Genomic DNA, 14,386 nt, shown 5'->3' with positions numbered 1-14,386 from the left:
CAGCATAGGTCTACTGGACCAATAATAATGCGTTTCTACATTCAGCTACACAAATTATTTATTTATTTATTCTGGTGTAATTAAGTCCATCAGGCCTTCTCTTCCACAACACCAGTATAGCATAGTATAGTACTATGCAGTGAATTTAAGTGGAATTATGAATAATATTATAATTTTTTTAGTTGGTTATTTAACGACGCTGTATCAACTACGAGGTTATTTAGCGTCGATGAGATTGGTGATAGTGAAATGGTATTTGGCGAGATGAGGCCGAGGATTCGCCATAGATTACCTGGCATTCACCTTACGGTTGGGGAAAACCTCGGAAAAAACCCAACCAGGTAATCAGCCCAAGCAGGGATCGAACCCGCGCCAGAGCGCAACTTCAGACTAGCAGGCAAGCGCCTTAACCAACTGAGCCACGCCAGTGGCCTAATATTATAATACAAAACCTGTATTATGACATGCATTATAATAAAATTATAACTAGAAATATTTTAATAGACTTTCATGATCTGTTTTATGCGGAAATCAAGAATTAATTTAAATTAACATACCTCTTTACTTCTTAATCGCTGTCACCATCCAGCGGCTCCACACCCATGTCACTCTCTCTTTCTTCTGTATCACTGCTTCTACCGGTATTTACATTATTAGTCTCTCCACTGTTTCATCTGCGAGTCAATCCAAATTCCACATTTTGACTTCTTCCTCCTCCACAATATGGCGGACACAAGCTCTCCACTTCTCAGCAGTGACAAGTTCGATCACCTCCTCTAGCAAGGTACGCACTTCGGCTAAAGTGAAAGTCTTGTTATTACGAGCCACATGTCCTTTAAACTGACTCCAGATCAGTTCAATTGGATTTAAATTACAATGATAGGGAGGCAGTCGTAACACATGTCTTCCCGTTATGTCAGCCATTTTGTCCATCTTGTAAGTAGAACATGCATTCTTTACTGTTTGAGGTATCAGATCAAGGAGTTCTTTCTTGATACGTGACTCGTCATAAGCAATATTTCTGCTTTTAAGCCAGTCCTAGATTAAGTCTTTGGTCCATGACATCCTCGGGATTCTGTCAATTTTGACGTTAAGATAAGGTGCGTTGTCCATTACAATGACGCTATTTGGGGCTAGATGAGGCAACACTTCACTAAACCAAGTTTCGAACTTTGGACCGTCCATTTCTTCATGATAGTCTCTGGTGGACTTGGACTCAAATACCAGCTTGCCCTGTGGAATGAAACCTTCACTGCCAGTATGGAGCACTATAAGTCTCTTCCCTTTCCCGGATGGTTCCTTGAGTCCGGTGGATAATCCATAAAGAAAGGCCTGCTTTCTAGAAGTCACAGTCCACACCTGTGGAGTAACGGTTAGCATGTCTAGCCGCGAAACCAGGTGGCCCGGGTTCGATTCCCGGTCGGGGCAAGTTATCTGGTTGAGGTTTTTTCCGGGGTTTTCCCTCAACCCAATATGAGCAAATGCTGGGTAACTTTCGGTGTTGGACCCCGGACTCATTTCACCGGCATTATCACCTTCATCTCATTCAGACGCTAAATAACCTAAGATGTTGATAAAGCGTCGTAAAATAACATAATAAAATAAAATAAATAAATAGAAGTCACAGTCTCGTCGACCCATGTCTTTTGTACTGTATGTCCAGCATTAACCCATGTCTCGTCCAGATAATATGTCGTCTTACCCTCTGCCCTAAGCTTCTTTATTTGTCGCAGGTAATTCCTCCTCCACAGTACTATGTCGTCCCTATCAATGAAAAATGACTTCCGCCCTCTTGTAAGATATTTAAATTTCATTTTCTTTAGTAACCTGTACAGTGTTGACCTCGAGAATTTTGGTAGGTTGTTATCACTATTATCTTCATCGCTGTTCACCGCAGCTAATATTTTGTCTAAAGTTAGCAGTTCTTGGCAAAAAAAGAATTGGTGAACTTTAGATATTGCTGATTTTGTGAATTCGTCGTGTTTTTCTAATAGTGGAACAATTTTGCGAAACTTCACTGTACTCTTTAATTTATTGTCATTCATCTTCACCTCTATTCTGATGCAATAAACACTTGCTTTTCCCACTCCCGTCAATTTCCCCGTCATCTCAGCCACCTTTTCTAAACTGTAAGTTGGATTTTCAGCACATAACATGTGAAATAAATGGATTTTCAGCACATAACATGTGAAATAAATGGATTTTCAGCACATAACGTGTGAAATAAATTCAACACACATCTCTTCTGACCACTTCGCATTGGTTTACCTTTTTTATGTTTTATAACACTGCTGGAAGTCATAATGTTCGTTAAATAATTTACAAATTACGATAAAATACGCTCCTAAGCCTAAATAAAAAAAAAAAAACTATGTACTTACAGAAGAAATTAACACTACACTATGTACACCATTTACAATACCGGTATTCACAAAACACTACAAAGTAAACTGTAAGGACAAACAAACACAAACCACTCAGGGCAAAAGATAAATGTTTTCTCCACCGCTAGTTGTTACACTGCGACATACACAATGGGAAAGTCTGCACTGTGCCGGTCCCCTTGACTTCTTAATACAAACCAACATTCCTTACTTTTATTAGTAACCAGTTGAAAATATTGTAAATTTATTTCAACTCAACAATGTAAGTTTTATTTAAAGCAACAATAATTCCTTTCTACAATTCACCTTAAACGCTCTCGTCAACAATGGGATTTGCTCTCCGCACAGCAACACAGCGTTCGTTATTGCATTCCACTGACGACAATGACAATTTACTTGGACTATTACGAACAACAATGAACTTTTAATCTTAACTAACATTTACAAAGCACTATTTACAACACAGCACTGTCAGTTCTCAGTTCACAGCTCGTTTGTCTTGGCTAGTTCTTCTAGCTCAGTCACTCGCGTTCATAGAATCTCGAACCCCAGACCTTCAGAGACGATCCGCTGAACTTCGAACTCAGGTTCCCCAACTGCGGTCCACTGCACTCGAACTCCGGGCTTCAGGCTCCACAGTTACGGACACAACTCAAGTCGCGCTCTGGTCTCGAAGCTGGCTTCACTGCTACACAAGACTGGCTTGCTGTCCACTAACTTACTCTCTGACTGAATGACTGTATGACTGTCTCGCGTTCACTTGCATCTTCTCTTTTATAACCAAACTATCGTTGCGAGAAAGTACGAGTTCTGGATAGTTCGCGATCTCGAATAATCGATAGATGCCTAGAAGATTTCCACGGATGTCAGGATGGCATTCTCGAATAATCTCTCACGCTGCTGCTCCCCTCCTTCACCACGCGTAGCCATGCCCCAGGAGGCAGATGCGCGCGCAACCCGCCCAAAACACGGCCGACTTTGCACTTCCTTCTGCTGGTCGTGAGTTCGAATCTCACGTCGCTGTCACAATATTATAATAACGACACTAAACTATACTGAAACAAGTAATTGTCAAACATCTGTATGGCTGCATTTTATATCCCCTAGTGTACTTTATTAAATATTTTATTTTCATCTGTATACAGCGTAGGGGGTGCAGGTATAAGAAGTAACAGCTACTGCTCAGACGCTGATGGTATCTGGGCAAGAGGAAGGGGAAAAAAATGACTTTGTGCCCTCTCAATTTGCAAGAAATGCCGTTTAGTGTTGGGGATGGCATATTGTTTCATTTGGTAGACGAGGGTTGGGGTGGATATTTTAAGACTGGTCTGAGATTGGGTTCGTCTGACAGGTCGACGTCTTTGGTGTACAGGGGACAATGCATTTGTCATTTGTCCCACATAATGCCCATCTTGTGGGTGCAGTTGTTTTCAACTTTCTCACACTTAAAATTTTCTTTGTATGTAGGTACTGATGACATTTCCTGCATGGGAGGTGGCAGTTGGAAAGTTTCGGAGGGTTGGCAATGATAAGTGTGTCCCCAGAGCTGGAGGCTTTCATTGAGGAGAGAGGAGATGGTGGTTAGATTGGTGGAGACGTTTCTCACGAGCATTGTTGGGCATTGCTATTCTGGATTCTGGGGTTGCGGATGTGGGATATGTTGATTGTGGTCATGGATTCGGAAATGGTGGTGGTTTCTATTTCTGACGAATGCCTGTCACTACTACATTGAATTCACATAGGGCGTGGTGGTTTAGGGAGACGGAGTTGGTGGAAGGGTTGTGGGATAAATACTAAGAGGACTAAACAATTTAAGAGATAGATGTGATCATTAACACATTCATGAAAAAAGACGTTGTTTTCGTAACTCAAGTTATGCAGCACATGGTTGTATTTATCTCTCAATATAAGCAAAATGAACATGTAATATTCATGTCATAAGTTCATAACTTATTATGCAAATCTGGTTTTCAGGTAGTAGCTCCCTGCCCCGGAACAATTTTTCCTTCAAATTATTCATAACTCATGTTGTGCACGACGACTTAGGTCGGATGACTTGTTGAAAGGATAAGTACTGCGTTCGACTCCCGCTCACACTTATTAGGGTTTCTGACACCACCATTATATTTATAATGGAAAAGGAAGTGGGAGTTGGTTTCAATGATGTAATACAGGAAATTACACTGTTCATCCTTCATATTGAAATTTAAATGTAGAGTGAACTGCATAGTGGTTGCCACTGTTCAGACATCTTCCATCATTCTTCATTACTATACTGACCGGTATGTCTTTATAGGTAAATGTCATTATGGAAATGGAAAAAGGAAAGACTGACGGATGCAGTGATACATATTTGAAAGTTTATTGAATTTATATTTAATTAATAAAAAGTATTGTTTTGAAAATTGTGAAAATCACAGTCATTGGCACTTGAATATATAGCTATTGGCATCAAATTCTACAGTTATTGGCACCCAAAAAGAACATGATATTCGAAACTATCCATTTGATATTATTAAAAGAAAAACATTTTACATGGCATGATGCAAATATAAAGACCATTTAATAAATTTATGTGATTAAGATTTTCATTCTGTATCTTCAGAGCCCTCATCCATCCAGTTAGGAGAACTATTAGCATACTGGAAACACTTGTGGCAAACTTAGGAAAGAACGCAAATGGCCAGAGTAGCTGACGCACCCTTTTTAAACCCCACTAACTAACAAACATAGGAATCATCATCTTTTGGTAATGGCATGTGTATTATTTTATGATCATCTGGTACACATTTTCTATGAAAAAGTTTTTTACATAGTGAACACTCTAAATCAGTCGTTCAACAGTCTTAGTACACATAAAGCACATTCTCCTTTTTCCACAAGTATTTTTCATGACTGTTACGTTTTTTCTTTTAGCTCTTCTCTTCTCTTCTCTTCTCTTCTCTTCTCTTCTCTTCTCTTCTCTTCTCTTCTCTTCTCTTCTCTTCTCTTCTCTTCTCTTCTCTTCTCTTCTCTTCTCTTCTCTTCTCTTCTCTTCTCTTCTCTTCTCTTCTCTTCTCTTCTCTCTCCTCTCTCCCCTCTCCCATCCCCTACCCTCTCCTCTCCTCTCCTCTCTTCTCTTCTCTTCTCTTCTCTTCTCTTCTCTTCTCTTCTCTTCTCTTCTCTTCTCTTCTCTTCTCTTCTCTTCTCTTCTCTTCTCTTCTCTTTTCTTCTTCTTCTTTAGCAAGCGCCTCTTCTTTTTTCTTACTTTCCTTCTCCACGAAAAGTGCTTTCCATGTTTTACATGTTATGACAAATGGCATTCTCTGTATTCCTTTTGAACTTTCTTCTTGGTGTATTTGGCCATTGCAAAACTTCTCCGAGGGGAGACATTTTCTCAATTGTCTCAAGTGCACAATCTACATTAATGGCTACACTTGTGCTAGGAGCTTCTTCCACAGTAACCTTAGGAGGAGCAGCCAAGGCCTCAGCCCATTCTTCAGTAATCTTATCTGCAGGATCTTGTGATGCTGATTCCAGAAAAGAGTCATTTACACAATCGACATCTAAGGCTTCACTTGTACTAGAAACATCTTCCACAGTAACCCCTAGGAGGAGTAGCTGGAGCCTCAGTTCGTTCTTCAGTAATCTCTTCTGTGGGATCTTGTGGTGCCGATTCCAGGAAAGAGTCGATGAGTCTTTTGAGAGCAAGTTCTGCTTCATTAACTCCTTGTTTTGAGTTCCTTCAAACATACCATATGTCAATATTTTACTGCCATGGTTTCTGGACTCTATGTTTGTGGCTCGTTTTTTGCCAAGGCATTTTGTGAAATCTGTCTTGTTCAGATTCTATGGAAACAATCACCAAGCACAAAATCCGTGTATAGTTGATTGGTGTAGTGAATACGTTTGCAATGCTTTAGCCAAAACTGGGGCAAACAATTCTTTGTTTAGCACTCTCTCAGGATTTTCTATATGCCACTCTTTTCCAAGCCATTCTTAATGGCCTGAAAGTTGCTACGTCAAGTGGTTGAAGTCTGGTAGTATTGGGATAAAGAGCAATCAGAATTATACCTACATCAGTGCAGAGCTCACTAAGTTGGAATGATAGATGAATGCAATGGCCATCAACAAAAATAACTACTGGCATTTTTATGTTATTTTTACGAAGATAAGGAGCAAAAATATTTCCTATATATTCATAAAACACTTCGGCTGTCATCCAGCCAGATGTACTGTGCCCCACTCTCCAGTCATCGGAGATTCTCTTTGTGATTTCTTTGATAAGGATGTACAACCATTGGTGGACACCTGTCCAGAAGCGGAGATGGCGAACATTGTTATAATAGACGGTTTTGCGGGACCTCTATCAACCTCATACTAAGGCTAAAACTTTCCCTGTTTTTGGACATAATTGGAACCCTAATTCATCGCCATCAAATATCCTTGTTGAATCTTGAAGAATGCCTAAAGAATTCTCTTCTTCCAAAATATCTTCAACCTGCTTAAATGTAGAATTAAAAAGAATAAGCAAATTATTAAACAATTCATGAAATATACGGACTCTTTCAACAGCTTCCTGCTCTCAACTTCTCATATTCATTTAAGGATTGAGAGAAAAGTGATGTCAATATGTAGCTGTAATATTGTTTCTCTGACATACTTCAGAAAGATAAACATAGTAGACTAGATGGAAAATTTAAGTCAAGTAGTAAATGATGAATGTCTAATCATGTATGTGCTTTAAAATGTCTAAAATAATAGACGAATAATTCTTTACCATTTTCTGACATCTGCTTCACAAACTGTGGCACTGGATGAAGTTACACTTTCACTTGTTCGGATGGAAACCTCTGGATGGTGACGAAGAAATGATCGAAACCACCCATCCCCAGGCATATTGCCCTTAAAAGGTGTTTTTCTCTAGTTCATGATTAGGAACTCTTTAACAGATAGTTGGACATCCAGCTTCCTCTGAGGAAATCCTTTTCTGGCGCGGGTAACAATCCACTTTACTAACAGTTTTTCTTCATCTTCACTGAGGACTGGTGCAGGTCCCATTGAAGATTTTGAAAATTTGGCACCGAGTCGAATTGTAAAGTAGACCTTGGAATGTTGTATTTCTTTGCTGCTGTTTTTCTTGGGCATTCCACCTCGAATGTCGTCTAAGTCTGCCTCTAAATGTTGTGGATTGTAACATTATTTCTTACTTTCAATCTTCTTCTTCTTTATCCTTCCAAATTTTACGTCATTCATGCAGATGAATCTTCGAAAGGAGAGAAAATAATACTGTGAACCAATTGGTTTGGCACTGCCAATAACTATAACAGTGGTAGTGATAGTTACATACGTAATAGATTGGCAGCCCATGCCAATAACTGGTAAATATAATTTTAAACACATGAAAATTATTTTGAGGTTATGTAGCAATGTAACAAACATTATGGCATTAAAATGTCACAATAAAAACGTGAATCAGTAAGGTATAGTCATAGGCACAGGGTGTCAATAATTGAAACCAACATGTTTTTCTTTACAGTCATTGGCACCCTGCCGTTTGGTGATCATTTAGGTTAGGATGTGTAAACTACATCTATTTGAATAGAAGAAACCTTCAGCAATGGATTTGTACAAGTTTCATTACAATAGCATGAACCTAAGAAAAACAGTGATGCATTTTTTTTCTATAAAGATTTATTTACAGCATGCCCCATTACTTGGAGTAATAATATATGCTTCTCTCTGTTTACTATGAATAAAAAAATGCATTCCTCTCACAATTACAATAGAATTAGTTAGCATGATCTGGATATACAGAAATCCAGATGATAGGGTCAGAAGTGAAAATCACTCTAGCAATATGTTACGAATGTGCAGTTACGCATGCATTAAAAGAGCAAAAGTTACGAGGGGGATCCCAGAAGTAATGCACACTGCGTATGTGCTCCCATATCCATGATTATGCATGGTTGTTATTTATTGAGTTAATACTGGGAGTTATTATGAACGATTCTGTGCAAGTTCAATTAAATTGATTAAAAACTTTGTTGTGTATAAGTGATTGAAATAAACGACGAAAATCAGCCTGGTCGTGTCAATGTCTGAGATCAAAGATCATTCATTGAAATGAGAAACTTTACGTGGACATACACCACCAGAAATTTATTAATTGCTTCAAGAGAAGTGTGGTGACTACAGTAGATCATAGTACCATTTCCTGATGATCTCGACGTGTCTGTGAAAGTCATATTGCTACAGAAGAAATGAATGCACTGGAAGACTGAAATCATCACCGGACTTTACTACAGATGTAATTGTTGCCAGTGTTTGGAAGAAGATACCGATGACATATGCCGACATAGGCTGTAGGAAACTGCGTCCAAAAATTCGACCAGAGTCTGGTGTGTTGTTTCTCTACGATAATGCAAGACTGCAAATCGCCAAGCCAGTGAATGCCATATGATTGATTACAAGTGGAAACACTCCCTCAGCCAGTCTATAGTCCGGACAAGAATCCTCCTGACTATGATCTTTCCTGTAACTGAAAAATGCACTTCAGCACCAAATTTTTGCAATATTAAATGACCTGAACACAGCTGTGACTCAACGCATCCGAGATCTAAACTTCAAATGAGAATTAAGCAGCATCCAAAAGCTACCACAACGTTGGGAAGCAGTCATAACACTTCAAGGGGACTATTTTGAACGATCTTGATGTAAGTGGATTGAAAAAATAAAATGCATGCCAATGAAGTAAGTTTGTGCATTACTTTTGGGATCACCCATGTATAATAATATTTAAATACAAACATTGTTTTTATAGTACTGTACATACAATGAAAGGTGAAAATTAACTCTTCATATTGCTGGAGTGAATACATTCTGCAATGCATCATGCAGCCTTTGGAGTAAAGAAAACTGTTTTCGGTCACTGAATGAATAATTTGTAAATTCCCTGAAAATCAATCTGGATAATTGGCGATTCAGATGAATGGTGTTTGGAGAATTGGAGTTCAACTGTATTGTGTCCATTTGTATACAAAGTTATTCAAAATACTTATGTATTGATACATAGCTGTGAGTGCCAAGTTGTTATATATTGAAATAAAGAACCTGGCTGGAAACAATTATTCAATGATAGTTATATTAAAAAATACTCGGTTTTATGACGAAAACACATATTGTATTTTCTCATCAGTTTCACACATTTATAAAAAAAAAATTAATTTCTTCATCTTGTTACCACGATCCTTCAATTTGTAGTTTATTTTCTTGGACTTGAAAAAAGACATTTGAAATACATGCATAATTGGAAATATTACTGTTTATTCAGTTAAAGTCAGGAAATGTATGATACCCAAATTTTTATTAATTGTACGTTTTTATTGTATAATTAACTTTGTATAAATTTACATTAAATGTATATTTGTACTTATTCTACTACTACTTCGTCATTTATAAAAACCCCTGTCATAGATTCTTTATCGTCATCTCCTCATCAATTCTCCCATTTCCTCTCTGCCTTAAAGTCAGTAGCTTATCACCATTAGCCAGAAACAGTTAAATAAAATACGATGTCACTAGATGTCTCCACCTAATCTTAGCCCTTTTGTACACTGTTTCCCCTTTCCTCACAATCATTTCAGAGAAAAAGAAGCAGTGGGCATACACTGACTCCCAGTTTGGGGCAGTATTCTCAGTTAGTAATGGAAGGAATTCGCAACAATTTCTGAGAAATTCATCCTCTTCTGAGAAGAAATACCTCAGAGACGTCCAGCAATATCCAAGGACACAGGCCTATTGTGGTATCTGTTCCAATTTTTTCATTATATAATGGGTGTGGCCTACAAATGCAGCAGCCAGCAGAGACGGCCTGATAGGGAGTAAGAACAACTGCAGCTCAAAATTTCCCAATCCAACCCAGGAAGACCCACCATTCTTCTGAAATTCAGCGGACATAACCATGAAGACCTGGTAGACTTTTTTCAAGAATGTTGGGAAGCACTGCAAAAATCAACCTTCCACCACATCAGTAGGTGCTGTTAGTCCAACAGCAATTGAAAGGAGCAGTGAGAATGACAGAAAAGCTGTAGGGACCTGTCCTCTTTTGAGACGACATCTGGCGGAAACTGCTACTAAAGCTACTTGTACACGATTAAATTCAATGCTCCACAATACTTTTCAAGACTTGCGAATACACTACAAGTTTTATTGTCAAATCATGTACAGTACTTTAAAAGTCTTGAGTTATCTTGAAAGTAAATAAGAACATGTTCTAACCAGTCAGACTTCAGAATTCTTTAAAGGAATTGACCACTGTTGTTGTTGTTTAGTCAACTGCCCAAAGACAGATCTGAACCTAAAAATTGATACCAACAAGGCACCACTTATGAGGCAACTAAGCCAGGAGATATTTGATAAGGTGGCTGGTTCCTTTCCCCCTCCATTGCATACATCGCCGACTAGCTACATATTACACTAATCAGTCTTCAGATGTTTTAAAAATATAGTAAAATCTTTAGCAATATGAAAATCTTCCAGTCTTTGACAAATCTTTTTCCGTATTCATCAATCATTGACAAGTTTTCTTGTAAAGTATTGAATTGGAAGAAAATTTGATCGTGTACAAGCAGCGTAAAGTTCGATGAGTAGATTCAATGAGAGATTGACACTGTTTAAATCTCCCAGACCCGGGAAGGTTATTTATCTCTAGAATAGTGCCCTGAAACCGACCTTTCATCCACTACCTCTTTATTAATCGAACTACATATTGTAAACTTCCCCTAATACAATTCCTCCTCTATCATTCCCATCAAATACCTGTGTGAGTGTCCACTATTGAAGTGGATCTCTCAATGTCCAAACTATCAGTCATTTCCAGGTGAAACCTGCCCCTCCTTCACTACCACTAAACTGTCGATACTGCCAAGGCTGACTTTACTAGTGTTTGATGCTACAACAGAAAATCAAAAGACAACGGTGGCAGGAAAATTGAAGACTCAGTGGGACTTCTGCCAGTAGAGAGAGGTATGTAGCAGGAAGTCTAACAATTCAAAAGATAGATCAGGTTAGAGGAAACATTCTATCTCTTATAAACATATTTCGAAGGTTTACCTACGCCATTACTAACACAGCAGCCTCATCAAATGTTCTTCTGGTGAACCTTGTTCTACCTGACATTGACCAGAGAAATGAGAAAGAAACTTTTCTCCTAGCAACCTACACGATCTAGTGTGGGCCTCTGGGGTTCACCTGGTGTCAACATTTAATCATTTTGTACCAGTAGCTGATGTTGATAGACTTGCTTCAAGCCTGATATGCATTCGTCCTAGAATAATGATAAAATTGCAGGGGTTATGTACTTTTTATTATAATAAAGTGTAATTAATTGAATGTAAGTATCTTAATAAACTATAGTACCTCATTTTTCCTTATTCTTACCTGCCATTCCTGATATGGGTTTGAGTCTGCCTATAAGAAATCCAGAACCTCCTTCACTTTTGTTTTCATGTTGTTAATTTTCTTGAAAATTTTATTTTCTGTCCATGAAAATTTAAATTCATTTTTCAGCTGATTTCTTATGGCAGCCACTATAAATTGTTTCTACTTTTGCTCTCGAAGTTGAGTTTTATTGTAAATGTCTATATTCATATTTAAAACTTAGACAAAGAGCTTCTGTAAAACATTACTCTCTTCAACCATGGTGATGTTGAAATCACTACATAGACCGAAGGGTGAGTGTGTTCGTTAGCTCATGTTGTGAAGCACCTGCTTTCAGTCTCGAAGCAGTTGCTCAGTAAGGAGAGGAAATATTTTTTTATATCCAACCAATGAGCCAATGCTTGATTCTCAACCTGTTCCTGAGCAGTGCCTCACGAGCACATGCTTTTTCTTTTATTTATACCATCCTTTGTCTCACCATTTGGTGTACATTGAGTTGTCTAAAACACTGGTTTTCTAAGTGAAAGATAACTTAATATGGAGTAATATAGTTATTTATTCTTTTAACCCCTTACTGCATTCTGGGACAGATATGGCACATACCAGTTTTATATTCATATAATTTATAATATAAGCATATGATTCAAACTACATACTGGGACAGATATGGCACATGGTCAAGAATTGGATTTGACCATATGTGACTTCAGTTGAGAAAGAAAGAACTACTTAAGTTATTTGAATATTAAACCAGTGTGTGCAAGACTGTCCCATGCGGTAAGGGGTTAATTAGCTTGTTAATGAGGAGAAATAAAATATTTGATATATTCTTAACTGTACTAGTTTGATGTCCTGAGTTCCTTGTCTGGTACTTGTCGGACGAACAAAACTAGCATCAACAGGATGACTTGATGATTGATGAAGCACGAGAAATTTTCTTAACACAGGTCATGTGTTACAGGCATGTAAATTATAATTAGCATTTATGACATAAATGACACAAATGTATTCTATCAAATTATGAGGAGAAAAATTTTATTGGTGGAATGGGTAAGATCACTGAGTGTATTATAATTGTATGCTACACAACTACAAACTTTGGTTGATACTTGACTTTGCGTTATCCACCGAAATGTTCCCCCTAAGAGTGCTGCACTGAAACTATAAATCAGTCATTACCAACTGGTCGACTTGTGATGTCGGAGCACGCTTTTCCTCTCGGAGCAGAGGTCCGGAGAAATAGTCAAAGCCGAGCCCGGAGCTGTGGCGGATCGTGGATTGTCAGAGCTACTAACTCTGGTTGAATGCATAGGTCTAATAGTGTAATGTAGAGAATAAGTAATCTACAGAAAGGAAAGTAGATATCGGTTCCTTTGATTATTATGAAGCCATTCTGGCAGCCGCGTTGAAACCAGGCCTGCTATATATACCAGTAATACAAAGAAATACAAAAATGAAAATGTATTACGTACAGAATTAGACTTATTATACATAACAGAAAAATACAGTAGTAGTGGTAATAATAATAATAATAATAATAGCGTAATAATGATACTAATTATATTTACATGTATTATATACGGTATGTAGGGAATACCATACTTAAACGGGCAATGACTTTTGTCTCATTTTTTAAAATTCCTTTCATTTATGAAGCAACTAGAAATATGTAGAATCTACATTGTAGACAAACCAATTCACTCCAAACATAGATTACACATTTCATTGTACAGTACCTGTATTACATAATCCTACTATTTCATCATTCGATATGAAGTAAAAAATAACATTTCATCTGCAATTAAGACAATATTTCTCTATCTCACTTAAATTACTCATTGTAGACAATTGTAGTTGCCTACTGCATAAACTTAAAAACATCGTTAGAGCCACAATTCTCAGTTCCTTTGAGTATCACATTCCTTTCTTGCTACGATTCTGTAAATCCACTTGAACTTTCACATTGTGTGCTAAATCTTTACGGTAGTTAAAAACATATCACATAAATTTTTAATTGGTCACTATTTCCACCCACAAGCTGAGAATCACGACTGTTTTCTCCTACAGATGACAGTGAGGATACTTTACTTTGTACATGCCATTTTTTTAAGTCATTTTAATTTCCTCAGTCTTTCTTTCCTAGGATTGTGAGCCGATAAATCAACTCACTTTCAACACAAATAGTTATTTTGGGACACTTTGCAGAAATTTCAGGGTTGGTGCAATTACTTGCATTTTCATTTATATCTTCAACCTAGAAAATAAGATATAAAATTATTTAAAGACATGTAGTTCTGATATCTAGGTTATATCAGGTGACTTCCTACATAAGTAAAATATGCCTACCTACTAAATAACTGCATTTAGCTTGGGTTGACACAAAGGGTTTTCAATAAAGGCCAAGCCACCCAGGATTATGGTTTAGTCTTAAAATAAGTCCACATGAACTTAGAGTACAGTAAATATATCAGAAAGATACCAAAATTATTTAAGTATAGTAGCGAATACTTATCTCGTTCCTAAGACATTAATGTAGGCTATTATTAGGTACTGTAAACACTAAGTTAAACTGGTTTGCCATA

At 37.6% G+C, this 14,386-nt stretch overlaps 1 long non-coding RNA gene across 1 annotated transcript in view; it reads left to right on the top strand.

Annotated features, from left to right (window-relative positions):
- LOC138707566 (uncharacterized) overlaps positions 1-9,803 on the top strand; it is a 33,106-nt gene extending 23,303 nt beyond the window's left edge. The window contains exon 2 of the long non-coding RNA XR_011334277.1: positions 7,903-9,803. This is a non-coding gene — a long non-coding RNA (uncharacterized lncRNA). The remainder of the gene's footprint in view (positions 1-7,902) is intronic.
- The last annotated feature ends 4,583 nt before the right edge of the window (positions 9,804-14,386 follow it).

Source organism: Periplaneta americana, chromosome 10 (assembly GCF_040183065.1).
Source record: "Periplaneta americana isolate PAMFEO1 chromosome 10, P.americana_PAMFEO1_priV1, whole genome shotgun sequence".
Taxonomy (NCBI): domain Eukaryota; kingdom Metazoa; phylum Arthropoda; class Insecta; order Blattodea; family Blattidae; genus Periplaneta; species Periplaneta americana.
This window is presented reverse-complemented; position numbering and strand designations above follow the sequence as displayed.